This window comes from Anolis sagrei, chromosome 2 (assembly GCF_037176765.1).
Source record: "Anolis sagrei isolate rAnoSag1 chromosome 2, rAnoSag1.mat, whole genome shotgun sequence".
Taxonomy (NCBI): Eukaryota; Metazoa; Chordata; class Lepidosauria; order Squamata; family Dactyloidae; genus Anolis; species Anolis sagrei.
In genome coordinates, this window is record NC_090022.1 from 13549985 (window position 1) to 13566045 (window position 16061).

The window sequence follows — 16061 nt, forward strand, 5'->3', positions numbered from 1 at the left end:
GTCCACAAGGACTCCAAGATCTTTTTCACACGTACTGCTGTTGAGCTAGGCATTGTCCCTCATTCTGTCTCTTTCTGTTTTATTTTTTTCTGCCTAAGTGGAGTATCTTGCATTTGTCCCCATTGAACTTCATTTTGGCCAATCATCTTTCTAAACTCTGAAAACCGCTTTGCATTCTGCTCCTGTCTTCTGGAGTATTGGCTCTCCCTCCCAATTTGGTGTCATCTGCAAATTGATGCTCATGCCTTCTAACCCTTTGTCTAAGTCATTAATAAAGATCCTGAACATAATTGGGTCCAGGACGGAACCCTGCTTATGACACTCCGTTTGTCACTTCTTTCCAGGATGAAAAGGAAGCATTGGGGGAGAAATCACCCTTTCGGTGCATTCACTCAACCAATTACAGATCCACCTAACTGTAATTTTGCCATATTTGACTAGTTTGTTTGCCAGAAGGTCATGGGGGTCCTTGTTGAAGGAAGATGGTATAAGTTCCATTTCTCACAAACTAGAGCTGATAGGGTAAAACTCGTGCCCTCTTTGGAACCAGCAGGTCAAATATACCCAGAAACAGGGCTAACATTTGAGGCACCAAAATGTGAAATAGAATCATAAAATCAAAGAGTCGGAAGAGACCTCATGGGCCATCCAGTCCAACCCCCTGCCAAGAAGCAGGAATATTGCATTCAAATCACCCCTGACAGATGGCCATCCATCTGTTTAAAAGCTACCATAGAAGGAGCCTCCACCACACTCTGGGGCAGAGAGTTCCACTGCTGAACGGCTCTCACGGTCAGGAAGTACTTACTAATGTTTAGGTGGAATCTCCTTTTTTGTAGTTTGAAAATGGATAAGGTCCTTAGCCTTCTCTGCCAAAGGGTTTTGGTGCCTTCCCATACTACAACTCCCAGGATTCCATAGCATAGAGCCACCCATAGCAGGATAAAGCGGTGCAGATGCACTAAGGGGAAATACCAATGATGCAACACTTTGCAAAAATGTTGGGCATTGCTAGTTCTCAACACGCTGCATGAGGAGCAACACCTGCTGAAATGCCAGCCATTCAAGGGCAAGGGGCCCTCTCCAGCTTTCTCTAAGGCAGGCATGCCTTTCCACTCTGGGCGAGATCCCATAATCCCCAGCCTCTGCTCAGACAATGGCTGTCTCTCCCCATCCCCTTCCATGCAGCAATCTTGGGATGCCCTCCTTCCCCATGCTTGCAACTCACCAGTGTGACAGAGCAACTCAAAGAGCCATTGCACATCCCAAGTTGCAAGGAACAGCTGGCTGCAGGCTTGGCTTCTCTCCTTGCTCTCCTTCCTCCTCCTCCTTCTCCCCTCCTTGCTGGGCTCAAATATTGTCCTTCCCTCTCTAGGAACCCAGTCCGCCAAGGCCTTTGGCTTAGCCCATTCAAGGGCTTTGTTTTGCCTTGCTTGGGGCAGCTCTTCATTCATGGAAGAAAGGAGGCTTGCCAGGGATGGAGCCACAGGAGCAGGCCAAAGCAGGCCAGGCATCTGCAATGAACACAAACATAAAGATTTATTTTCCTCAATAATGTAGCTTTTTTGTGTCGTGTCAGGAGCGATTTGAGAAACTCCAAGTCACTTCTGGTGTGAGAGAATTGGCCGTCTGCAAGGACATTGCCCAGGGGGATGCCCGGATGATTTTTTGATGTTTTTATCACCCTTGTGGGAGGCTTCTCTCATGTCCCCATATGAGGAGCTGGAGCTGATAGAGGGAGCTCATCCGTCTCTCCCCGGATTTGAACCTGCGACCTGTTGGTCTTCAGTCCTGCCGGCACAGGGGTTTAATGTAGCTGCTTTTAATATATAGAAGACAAACATAGAATCATAGACCTCATGGGCCATCTAGTCCAACCCCCTGCCAAGAAGCAGGAATATTGTATTCAAAGCACCCCTGACAGATGGCCATCCAGCCTCTGTTTTAAAGCTTCCAAAGAAGGCGTCTCCACCACACTCCGGGGCAGAGAGTTCCACTGCTGAACATCTCTCACAGTCAGGAAGTTCTTCCTCATCTTCAGGTGGAATCTCCTTTCTTGTAGTTTGAAGCTATTGTTCTGTGTCCTAGTCTCCAGGGAAGCAGAAAACAAGCTTGCTCCCTCCTCCCTGTGACTTCCTCTCACATATTTATACATGGCTACTATCATGTCTCCTCTCAGCCTTCTCTTCTGCAGGCTAAACATGCCCAGCTCTTTAAGCCGCTCCTCATAGGGCTTGTTCTCCAGACCCTTGATCATTTTAGTCACCCTCCTCTGGACACTTTCCAGCTTTTCAATATCTCTCTTGAATTGTGGTGTCCAGAATTGGACACAATATTCCAGGTGTGGTCTAACCAAGGCAGAATAGAGCATGGGGAGCATGACTTCCCTGATTTTGGAATCCTTATCTGGGATTCCAAAATCAGACATGCTGAGATGGTGATACCTTTGCTTTCTGATGGTTCTTGGAAACTCTTACAGTGCGTAAAATTACTTTCAGGCGGTATATTTGAAACATACACAAATGCTGTGTTTAGACCTGGCTCCCATCCCCAAGATATGGCATTACTGGGTTGTTGTGAGTTTTCTGGGCTGTATGGCCATGTTCCAGAAGCATTCTCTCCTGACGTTTTGCTCGCATCTATAGCTGGCATCCTCAGAAGTTTTGAAGTCTGTTGGAAAGCAGGAAAATTGGATTTATGTATCTGTGGAATGAAGCAACCTGGACACAACATATTATTTGAGAACACAGAAATTCTGGACCAATCAAATCCACCATGCCGGACTACACAGAGAAACCATTGAAATCCACAAGCATGTGGACAATTTCAGCAGAAACGAAGAAGCCATAAAAATGAACAAAATTTGGCTGCAAGCATTAAAAAACTCTAAAATCATGTCAGTAAAAAGAGCAACACTAAGAAAACAGGGGAATTCCAGACAGGAAACAATAAGGGCCAGCTAACACATCCCAATAAAGGATTCCCCCAGGCAGGAAGCAGCCAGACTTTGAAGCTACAAGGCCAATTGCAACATTCACACTTGCCTCAAGCAGGCAAGAGTTCTTTCTCCCATCCTGGACATCATTCCACAGATATATAAACCTCGCTTGCCTAGTTTCCAACAGACCTCACAACCTCTGAGGATGCCTGCTTGTTCGGTCTTATGACCATGTTCCAGAAGCATTCTCTCCTGACGTTTCGCTCACATCTATGGCAGGCATCCTCAGAGGTTGTGAGGTCTGTTGGGAACTAGGAAAATTGGGTTTATATATCTGTGGAACGAAGCAACCTAGACACAACATATTATTTGAGAACACAGAAATACTCGACTGTTGCAGCATAGATAGGAGAGATACTATCAAGAGAGACCTTTTCTGGAGAAAAGAAAAGTACGGCTTTATTTCCAGCTGGGACTCTGGTGAGGAGTTCTCCAAAAGCACCAGAGCAATGATATGGGTGCGGACTATGGCTTTTATAGTCTCCAAATGCAAGCAAACAAAGAACATACGTCTGCATATGTTGACCTCATTCACTGCGTCATCTTAGCATCATAAGAATATCAAGTTCTACCTTCCAACATGCAAAAAGCATGTCTCTGTCTTTTTGAAGAGAAAGCATCTTACATTCATCAATCAAGGGGCCCACTTTGACCTGTCAGGAGAAAGAGGGGGGGGGGGGGCTCCTTACTTAGGAGGAAGGCACTGGGCTTTTTGTACCAGCCTCTGTGGTTTATCTCTCTCTTGGAATATATAGATAACATGCCTCCCTCTTCAGCCCCTCTCTTGCTGTGCCTGGACGCAGCTTGCTTGTCTGTTAGCATTCTTTCTATACAGAGAGAGCCTGATTTTTCTACACATTTCAGTGCTTATAAAGTACATACAATTTAAACATAAATCAATATCTATTTTTCCAATATCTCCTCATCAGGACCACTCTCACAACCATCATGCCAGACTACACAGAGAAGCCATTGAAATCCACAAGCATGTGGACAATTTCAACAGAAAGGAAGAAACCTTGAAAATGAACAAAATCTGACTACCAGTATTTTAAAAAAACTCTAAAATCATAACAGTAAATAAAAAACACTAAAAAAAACCAGGGGAATTCCAGACAGGAAAAATTAGGGCCGGCTAAAAGGATTCCCCCAGGCAGCAATCAGCCAGACCTTGAAACTGCTAGGCCATTTAAGGTGGCCAATTGCAACATTCACACTTGCCTCAAACAGACAAGAGTTCTTTCTCTTGCCATAGATGCAGGCGAAACGTCAGGAGAGAATGCTTCTGGAACATGGCAATACAGCCCGGAAAACTCACAACAACCCACCATGAAAGCCTTTGACAATGCATGTGGCATTACTGACGTCTATGCAAAAATAAGTAGTCTGCATTAACCTAAAATCCAAAACATTTCTGGTCTCGGGCATTTCAGAAAAAGGGTTACTCAACATGTATTTTAGGATGCTGAATTAGGGGAAAATGCAATATAACTTGTGTACGAATTTACATTTAGGCTATGTGTATAAAATGTATGTGAAACAGGATTAGAAGAGGTTAAGGGTGTATAGATTTTATTATTGTTATTGTCGCTGTTGTTACAGTTGTCAAATGTTAAGAATGTATATTTTTGGAGGACACCTTATGGAAGCTCCTTACTTAGAACTGTAACTTCTGACAGAATTTGCTACTCTGATTCAATCATTATTATAATGATACTGCCCCCTGGTGGTGCTGCGGGTTAAACTACTGAGCTGCTGCACTTGCTGACTGAAAGGTGACAGAATTTCTGGGAGATGAAGGCCAAAACATCAGGGGACCCACAGGTGTAGAAGATGGAACCTTAGTCCTTTTTACTTAGGCGATCCCTCGTAGTCGGAGGATGATGGTCCTCCAAGTGTAGTGTCCCGGCGTTGGGTCTGTAGGTGACTGTGGAGCCCTATTCTTGATCTGCATCTTCTCCCACAGTGAGGGCATCGGTTTCCAGGTAGAAGGCGGTCCGGGTCGGGGTTGGCTTGACGCGCCTTCCTTTTGGCACGTTTCTCTCTTTTGCCATCCATTCGTGCCTCTTCAAATTCTACAGCGCTGCTGGTCACAGCTGACCTCCAACTGGAGCACTGAAGGGCCAGGGCTTCCCAGTTCTCAGTGTCTATGCCAGAGTTTTAAAGGTTGCCTTTGAGCCTGTCTTTAAATCTCTTTTCCTGTCCTCCAACATTCTGTGTTCCGTTCTTGAGTTCGGAGTAGAGCAACTGCTTTGGGAGACGGTGGTCAGGCATCTGGACAATATGGCCAGTCCAGCGGAGTTGATGGCGGAGGACCATCGCTTCAATGCTGGTGGTCTTTGCTTCTTTCAGCACGCTGACATTTGTCCACCTGTCTTCCCAAGAGATTTGCAGAATTTTCCGGAGGCAGCGCTGATGGAATCGTTCCAGGAGTTGCATGTGACGTCTGTAGACAGTCCACGTTTCGCAGGCATAGAGCAGGGTTGGGAGGACAATAGCTTTATAAACAAGCACCTTGGTATCCATTCGGATATCCCGGTCCTCAAACACTCTCTGCTTCATTTGGAAAAATGCTGCACTTGCAGAGCTCAGGCGGTGTTGAATTTCAGTGTCAATGTTGGCTGCCAAGGTAGCGGAAATGGTCAACATTTTCTAATGTTACACCATTAAGCTGTATTTCTGACATTGGAGAGGGATTGGCTGGTGACTGCTGGAAGAGCACTTTGATTTTCTCAATGTTTAATGAAAGGCTGAGCTTCTTGTATGCTTCTGCAAAGGTGTTTAGAGTGGCTTGTAGGTCTTCTTCTGAATGTGCACAGACGACATTGTCATCAGCATACTGGAGTTCTATAACAGATGTTGTAACCTTGGTTTTGGCTTTCAGTCTGCTGAGGTCTGTCGGATAGGTAATTTCCACTCTGGTGGGAAGCTTCCCGTCAACAAGATGAAGTATCATAGTGATGAAGATGGAGAATAAGGTTGGGGCAATAACACATCCCTGTTTGATGTCTGATTCCACCTTAAATGGGTCACTTTGGGAGCCATTGCTGTCCAAGACTGTTGCCTTCATGTCATCATGGAGGATGTTCATAAATTTGTTGGGGCACCCGACTTTTTGGAGGATGGTCCAGAGAGCGCTCAATGCGATCCCCATTCTATGTTCAGCTTCCAGCAGAAGTTGGCCATGAAGTTGTCCTGGAAGACCTAGAAATTCTTAGAGAGGTGTCCTCACCGGTTTTTCTTCATTTGTGTTTTTTCCCTTTCATGGGAACCCTGTGCTTTTAATCCCAACGAATGTAGGAGGCTGGGCTGACCCTACTTATTTCTTAATACCTAATTACATCATGAGGGTTTTGGACCATAAGCCTCAGAGCATACCATGATCGCAATCTGGCAATCCTTTGGAGCAGAGAAGAGGATTCAGCCCAAAGAAGCAGAGCCAAGTCTTGAGCTCTGGCATTTCTGGCTGCTCCCCTTGTTTCTGGAACCAACAGGCATGGGCAAACTTTGGCCCTCCAGGTGTTTTGGACTTCAACTCCCACAATTCCTAACAGCCGGTAGGCTGTTAGGAATTGTGAGAGTTGAAGTCCAAAACACCTGGAGGGCCAAAGTTTGCCCATGCCTGAGCTGCTGCATTTGTGGACACTTGTGTTTATTTGACATTGGTTGACCTGTGTACCTTTCCTTGGGAGAAAAATCTCCCCTTGGGCTTTGTCCAGCAGAGCCTTCGGCTAAATCTTTGAATAAACAGGAAGATCTCCGACGTTGACAGGCAGAATACATTTGCCGTGTTTAATCCCTTCTGTTTTCTGTTCTCTCCTGTAGTTTGGGAATTAAGTGCTCTGTAGTTATGAATGTTTTCTCTATTTAGGCATACTTTTAGAGCTTAGAGATTGATTGACATCTTATACAAGAGCTTGATTTTCAGGGTAACGTGATCTTCCTGGGAAAATCAATTAACTTTATCAAAAATAAAAACCTTCCAAGTGTCCCTATTTGGCTGGGACAATTCAAATCCACCTTCCTGCTTTTTTCTGCTGCTTCTGAAAATTCCCAACCAAACTTGGCACAAGCACTCAATACGCCCAAATATGAACACTGGTGGAGTTTGGGGGAAATAGACCTTGACATTTGGGAGTTGTAGTCACTGGGATTCATAGTCCACCTATAATCAAAGAGCATTCTGAACCAGACGAACGACAGAATTGGGGCAAACTTCCCACACAGAACCCCTTTGACCATCAGAAAATACTTAAGGCCATCCAATCCAACTCCCTTCATTGGGGCAAGAAAATATAATCAAAGTCCTTCTGACAAAGAGCCATCCAGCCATATATAGATAGAGAGAGAGAGATAGGGTGATGTGGTTGCTGGGATTTATACTTCACCTACAATCAAATACTATCATAGAATTTAGCCAACCAGGGCATACAGGACTCCCATGACCAACAGAAAGTACTAGAAGGGTTTGGTGAGCAGTTACCTTGAGTTTGGGAGTTGTAGTTCACCTACATCCAGAGACTACCATGGACTCAAACAATGATGGATATGGACCAAACTTGGCACAAATATTCCATATGCCCAAATATGAACACAGATGGAGTTTGGAGGAAATAGACCTTGACATTTGGGAGTTATAGTTACTGGGATTTATAGTTCACCTACAATCAAAGAGTGTTCTGAACCCCACCAACAACAGAATTCGGTCAACTTCCCACACAGAACCCCCATGACCAACAGAAAATACTCAAGGCCATCCAGTCCAACTCCCTTCACCAGGGCAAGAAAACATAATCAAAGCCCTCCTGACAAAGAGCCATCCAGCCATAGATATAGATGGATATGATGACACAGATATAGTGTCATAGATTTGAAAGGGACCCCTGAAGAAGGACAATTATATGTTGCATGTTCCAGAGTAGGTAAACCAAACACTCTCCACATCAACACTGACAGAGAAACAGCAAGAAATACTGTTTACCCACAAGCATCAAGAAATTACATATATTAGAAACCAACACTTTCTCATTACTTTATTTTCCAGATCAACAGACTGGGCCACAGCAACATGTGGCAGGGGACAGCTAGTGATCAATAAAGAACGAGTTGTTTACTCTTCGTCATAAGGAACAACATATTTACAATCATGTGATCAGTTGCAACAACTCACATAATGTCCTTTTAGGGACATTTAAAATGGTCTTCCTTTGTCCATTTATTTATTTACAGTATTTATATTCCAACCTTCTCACCCCATAGGGGACTCAGGGCACATCACAATGCACATATACATGGCAAACATTCAATGCCATCGACACATAACATATATAGACAGACACACAGAAGCTATTTAACTTTCCAGCTTCATGAGAGTATGCTTTTTGAATTCCAGCCACCGGGGGAGCTGTCGCTTCCCCATCTACTTGTGACACCGATGGAGTACTTCCTCATTCTTTTGCACACTGCTGGAGAGTTTTATGGTGTCATAAATTAGTTAAATTAGCCTCCCTGCATAAGCGGTACCTAAATTTCCTATTTGACAGATGCAACTGTCTTTGGGGCTGCAAAGGTCGACAGCAAGCTAGGTTGGGAGCTTATGCCGACGTGGGCTGGCTTCGAACGTATGACCTTTTAGTCAGTAGTGATTTTAATGCAGCTGACTCCCAACCAGCTGCGCCACAACCCGGTCCATGTGAACAATCTTCCTCCCAGCAGCTCATGAAGCAAGAACACACTGCAAAATGTCTCTCTCTGCAAGCACCAGCACCCCTCAAGCCTGAAAATGTAACAGCATCCAAAACTCCCAGGCTCAGCTAGTTTCCGGGGGGGGGGGTGGCCCAACCAATCAGCTTAATGCATCTTCATTTTACACATACTAACTGATTTTTTTTACATGCCCCAAAACTTCTCTCTCCTTCTCCAATATTCATCCTTCAATGGCTGCAAAATGGGAAAGAAATTCACACTAGGTCAATGGAAACATTCACACCTACCTCCAACAGACAAGAGTTCTTTCTCCCACCCTGGACTTTCCACAGATATATAAACCCAATTTTCCTAGTTTCCAACAGACCTCACAACCTCTGAGGATGCTTGCCATAGATGCGGGTGAAACATCAGGAGAGAATGCTTCTGGAACATGGCTATAGAGCCCGAAAAGCCTACAACAACCCAATTCACACTCAGTTAACTCAAAAGAGGGGAAAGGTAGAAGAAGTTGAAACTAATCTTTCTTAGTAGTTGTTGTGTATGTTCCATTCATTTCTGACATATGGTGGTCCTAATGCAAATCTGCCATAGGGCTATCTTAGCAAGATTTGCTCAGACGTTTTCCTCTGTCATCCACTGAAGCTGAGAGTGTGACATCGCCAAGGTCCCCAGTTGGTTTTCATGTCCAAGGGGATATTTGAATCCTGGTCTCCCAGAATCTTAATCCAACAGTATTTATTTCTCCCCCCCCCCCCCCCACTTTCTTGGGGGTCTTTTGTGCGTAACCTTAGTAAATATGGAGGTTTACATTTGCCACGGTAGCACAGTGGGTTAAACTGCTAGCTGCAGGAAATCTGCTGATTGGAGGATCGGCAGTTAGAAGCTGTGAGTCGGGGTGGGCTCCCAGATGTCAGCCCTAGCTTCTGCCAACCTTTGAAAGCATGCAATGCAAGCAGATCAATAGGTACTGCCTCGGTGAGAAGATAAAAGGACGCCTATACAGATATGCAGGCATGCTGGCAACACAGTCGGAGATGTCTATGGACAACAGGCTCCTTGGCATGGAAAAATGGAAGAAGAGCACCTCCGCATGGCTGGAGTTGAGCATCACCTCCAGACGCCGGAGATGCAAAAAAGGGGAAGGATATTACCTTTGCCTGCGTTGTATGTTCACTGTGTGAAAAAGGCACTGACTGTGTATACTGTCCCCCACCCCAACCACACCAGTATTCAAATTTGGGCGTATCAGGTATTTGTACCCAATTTGGTCCAGTGAATGAAAATGCATCTTTTATATCAGATATTTAGATCTCTTCGCCTGTTCTTCCTTTTTGAAAACAGACAGCAAATCTTCTCCTCAACCCACTGTGATTGTATGGCCTCTCAGCCAGCTTCTCAGCCAAGGGGAGGGCTGTTTCTGAGACTCTAAGTGGGGAGGGGAGAGCAGGCATGCTCAATGCATGGGAATGTGGTGTGCATGTGCTGGTGAGGGAGAGAGTGGGAGTTGGGAGGAACGCTCACAATAGCGAGTGTTCTAGGCCAGCGATTCTCAACCTAGGGGTTGGGACTCCTCGGGGAGTCACAAGGGAGGTGTAAGAAGGTCCCCAAAGACCATCAGAAAACACAGTCTTTTCTGTTGGTCATGCAGGTTCTGTGTGGGAAGTTTGGCCTAATTCTATCGTTGGAGGGGTTCAGAATGCTCTTTGATTGTAGTCCAGCTATAAATCCCAGCAACTACAACTCCCAAATGTCAAGGTTTATTTCCCCCAAACTCTACTAGGGTTCACATTTGGGCATATTGAGTATTCATACCAAGTTTGATCCAGATCTATCACTGTTTGAGTCCAGAGTGCTCTCTGGATGTAGGTGAACTACAACTCCAAAACTCAAGATCAATGCCCACCAAACCCTTCCAGTATTTTCTGTTGGCCATGGGAGAACTGTGTGCCAAGTTTAGTTCAATTCCATCGTTGGTGAGGTTCAGAATGCTTTTTGATTGTAGGTGAACTATAAATCCCAGCAACTACAACTCCCAGATGACTATTTATTTATTTATTTATTTATTTCGAACATTTTTACCCCACCCTTCTCAACCCCTGGGGGGACTCAGAGCAGCTTCCAATTGGCAATAATTCAATGCCGCATCATAAAATACAGAATAACAAATATAACAATTAAACATGAACATTAATAAATAAAGATTAAAACAGTATACTTACACTCTGATTAGCTATTGCCCGTCTGGTGGCTGTTTAGCTAGCCATCTACTAATGATTACTCTGCTTAACTTATCCAAATCCTCTTCCATGCCATAGTCAAATATTATCAATTGTCCTTTCACCTGATTGTCCAAAGGCCTGGTCCCAAAGACACGTTTTAACCTTATTACTAAGCAAATTCCACAGGCAGGGGGCCACCACCGAGAAGGCCCTGTCCCTCGTCCCCGCCAAGTGTGTTTGAGACAAAGGCGGGGCCGAGAGCAGGGCCTCCCCAGAAGATCTTAAGCTCCGAGATGGGACGTAGAAGGAGATACATTCTGACAGGTACGCTGGATCATCTCTCTCCAACCTTACCAGTATTTCGAATTTGGTGGATTGGGTGTTTGTGCCAAATTTGACCCAGTGAATGAAAATACACCTTGCATATCAGATATTTACATTATAATTCATAACAGTACCAAAATTACAGTTATGAAGTAGTAACAAAAATAATGTTATAGTTGGGGGTCCCCACAACATGAGGAACTGTATTAAGGGGTCGCGGCATTAGGAAGGTTGAGGAGTACTGCACTATATGGAAATGTGATGTGAATGAGTCCAGTCTGAGAGGCATGCAAAAGAACTCTATCCCATTGTCTATATTGAAATAAAAAATTGATTGTTAGTCCAGTTAGCCTATCTATGGTACATACCAAAGAGGAGGGCAGAGGTTTATCTTTCCCCCTGGGAGGGCATTGCTAAATAGCTCCTTTTCAGCAGGATCAACTGGCGATCAGATGCCTCCCAGAAGCTGTTTGTGCAATGCATTATATGCATTGTATAACAGAAATGGAACCAGTTTTATGCAACATATATTGGGAAAGCTGGGTGATGCAACTGGGAGTCCCACATTAGTGATTTGTCCACATCTGTACTGTAAAGCTGCAAATACCCACCCACACACACATGCTTTCAGGGGCATGGAAAGCACTCTACTTGGCCTCTCCCTTGCACAGATGCCAGATTTAAAGCTGGACTTTGTGACTTATGGTTTGTTTTTCGAAACGGCCATGTTTGGGAACGTGCCTAAGGCATTGTGCAGGCAGTGTTGATTGAAAACCCTCTGGATTTACTGTAACTGGCCGAGTTTTGTTTCCACCCACACAGATGGATTAGCCTTGAGGCTTGGACCATCTGGCCACATGCATGGAAGTCAAGTGGTGGGCAGCTGCCAGGTACGGGACACAGCATCAAGGCTAGTTTCAGGGGAGTGAGGCCCTGGAGTCATTTCGAAACTGAGGAGACCCACCTACTTTTGTGGGAATTACGGGTGCAGGATTCCCACAAAAGTGGAAAACCCATGAATGTAAAAACTGGCTATTGAAACCTGAATTTACACTGCTGAGAATTTCTAGAATTCTGTTCCTCCAGATGTTTTGAACTTCAGTTCCCACAATTCCCAACAGCTGGTAAACTGTTGTATGTCAGCCTGTGATTGTGTCTGATGTTCATGCTGATGTTCATGATAGGAATGGGGATGATGTTTCTGGTGGTGGCCCTGGGTCTGTTGCATTGGGAATGATGATTTGCTTGGGCCTGGGTTAAGCTCAAACAGAAGGACCAAGCTGTCTCAGGAAGATTCACAAGGCCACATTCTTGGGAGAGGCCCTTCACAGCTTTTCTCAGAACGAATCATAGAATAATAGAATCCTAGAGTTGGAAGAGACCTCATGGGCCATCCAGTCCAACCCCCTGCCAAGAAGCAGGAATATTGCATTCAAAGATGATCTGTAGTCAAGTACAGGAGTTAATGAGGGAGAAGATAATGAAATCTTGGTCAGAAAGCAGTGGCAAAATATTCAAAGGCTGAGACCCTTTCAGTTTTTGGTTCTGCACAAGCTTTATAATGATTCCTGGGAGAGAGTTGCCTCAGTCAGGTCAATGTTGTTATTTGATTACATTCTTGATTTCAAGTACTCTTGTTTCATGTACCAAGTTTTTGCCAAGCTTCCAATTTGTCTATGAGCTTTTCCTGCTGTCTTCATTCATGGATTCAAGTGCCTAGTTTCATGGATTTTTATGTACTCATGGATCTTGTTTTCATTTGTTTTCCTTGTACTGCTTTGCCTACATATATTCTTCAATAAAGTGTTTGCTAATTATACTGAGCTGCTGTGGTGTTTTAAGGTCAGAGGTGTTCCTTCTCTTGTGTACAACATAAATTGGCTAAGATTTCTGGGAGTTGAAGTCCAAAACATCTGGAGGAGCAGAATTTGAGAAACACTACCGAAGAGCCCTCATATTATGAAAAACATAGATTTGAGATGAGTTGGGAATGAATTTAGAATGATTTCACTGTTGCAGTTCAGCCTGTGATTGTGTCTGATGTCAATGGGGATGATGATTTTCCTGGGCCTGTGTCTGATGTCAATGGGGATGAGGGTTTTTCTAGGCCTGAGTCAAGCCCAGGTCTTGCTGAGAGGCCCGAGGTTGCTCATGAACTGAGTGTTTCTACTAGAGATTCCCAAGGTCACATTCCTGGGAGAGGCCCATGCAGTCTTTCTCTAAGAAACTGTCTTCTGAGGATGATTTGTTAGGTGCAGAATTTAAAGAGTCTGAAGATAGAAAACAAGACTTTTGTAAATTAAGGCAAAGTTCTCAAAATCGGTGGAGGTCAGTCCATACGCTAGAAAGAAATCCTTATCTGGTTGTAAGGGAAAACGAAATGCTTTCCTTTCAGTTCATGGGACAGGAAAAGCTTTATATGATATGAGGAAAGGATTCTAGTTCAGTTTCGTCAACGTTGGAGTTTCATATTGGTCTTGTTTCCAAGTGTATTTCTAGTTTCATGTTTCAAGTTTTGCCAGGTTCCTGTTCTAGGATTGGATTTCCATGCTGCCTCATTCCTTTGGGTCTTGCATCTTTGGATCTCGTGTTTTTACCCTGAAGTTCATGGACAATCTGTACTCTTTAGCAAATACTGTTTTGGACTAAATGATTTCTATAATTTGTATTGCTTAGCTTACATATACCCTTCAATAAATTGCTTGCTGATTTTACTATACTGGTGTGGTGTTTAAGGACAGAAGTGTTCCTGCTCTGGGATACAACAGTCACGTGATGGAAAACGCTTTTGTTCTGAGCCACCTAACTTGCATTACAAACCATGTGTGATAATGGACTTTTCATTCCCACTCTCCCCATCATTTTGTATGCTCCTAGGATTTCCTCAACTTGTCTGTTTGTTTGTGTTATCTTGGAACTAAGATGGACACTGCGAGTAAACACAAGTCTTGTTTCCAGGACGCAGAAACAACAAAGATCAAGCGAGAGGAAGAAGAATGTTTGTTCAAAACACACACAAAAAATGGACTCTTTATTTATTGCCAAATGACTTCAGGACTTTGGCTAATTGTGAAATCGGGTGAAAATCTGAGATTTACCTGAGGCTTGGTGCAATGTGCGATCAAGGAAAGGACACAAGGGAAGGTGTTGGAGGGAAAGTTGCAATGTTTCCAGGAAGAGTTAGAATGTCAGTTTGGGAACACACAAGGAAAACCAAATCAAAAAGAAGCAGAAGCTTTAAGTCTTTGTGTATACTTGCCCTTTATGGTCTTATGAATTTGCCCTTAGCAAACTCATTTCCTCTACATATTTCCCCATTTGTCTTTTCCTGTATATGTTTACATAAGTGTAGTCAAGGATGGATGCTAAATTCTTTACAAATTTGAGACGAAAAGTTGCAAGTGAAGCAATACAATGAAGCCCAGACGGGTTGCGTGTATCTTGGGGCTCATCCAAAAGGTGGGGAAAAGTTTGAAAAAAATTGAGAGTTTCAACTTACATTTTGTGGTTTTGTCTTTTGTGGGTTTAGTTATTTACAGATCTGATTAAAAATGGTATCTCTAGGATTTTCAGTGTGATTCTAGGGTTGCCTCTCTCCCGTCAAGCTGGAGGACCTAGAGATTTCTAGAGAATGCCTTTCGAGGAATCTCTAGGTCCTCAAATGCAATTCTATGGATGAGAACCATCATTCCTAGAATCATATAATCATTGAGTTGGAAGAGACCTCATGGGCCATCCAGTCCAACCCCTCTCCAAGAAGCAGGAAAATTGCATTCAAAGCACCCCCGACAGATGGCCATCCAGCTTCTCTTTAAAAGCCTCCAAAGAAGGAGGCTCCACTACACTCTGGGGCAGAGTTCTACTGCTGAACAGCTCTCATAGTTAGGAAGTTCTTCCTACTGTTCAGATGGAATCGCCTTTCCTGTAGTTTGAAGCCATTCTTCCATTGCATCCCAGTCTCCAGGGCAGGAGAAAACAAGCTTGTCCCCTCCTCCCTATGACTTCCCCTCACATCTTGATCCATGGCCCTCATCATGTCTCCTCTCAGCCTTCTCTTCTGCAGGCTAAACATGCCCAGCTCTTTAAGCCACTCCTCATAGGGCTTGTTCTCCAGACCTTTGATCATTTTAGTCGCCCTCCTCTGGACACATTCCAGCTTAGAGTCAAGATCTCACTTCAATTGCACTGCCCAGAATTGGACACGGTGTGATTCCAGGTGTGGTCTGACCAAGGCAGAAGAGAGGGGTGGCATGACTTCCCTGGATCTAGACACTGTACTCCTATTGATGCAGACCAAAATCTCATTGGCTTTTTTTTTTTTGCCACCGCATCACATTGCTGCCTCATGTTTAACTTGTTGTCCACTAGGACTCCAAGATCTTTTTCACACCTACCGCTCTCGAGCCAGGCCTCCCCATTCTGTATCTTTGCAACATTCCTCTTAATGTTCCTCCAGAAACAGCAAGGGGATCCCTGTAGGCAGGTAAACTAGGAAATCCCAACTGGGTGGCCCCTCTCAAGGGTCTTCCTCCAGGAGCAAACCAAGAATTGGCAACTTGGAAGTCCCTGAGCAGATTCAGAAGCAGGGTGGGCAGATCAAAAGACAACCTGGCAGAATGGCACGACCAGAAGAATCCTCCACCTTGTGCAACTGTGGAGCAGAACAAACAACTCCGCATCTATTTGCTTGCCCACCATACCTTGCCTCATGCACAGAGCAAGAACTGCTTAAAGCAACAGACAACGCAGTCGCTGTTGCCCGTTTTTGGCCTAAAACTCTTTAGCTGTTTGTGCACCCTTCATTTTATCAG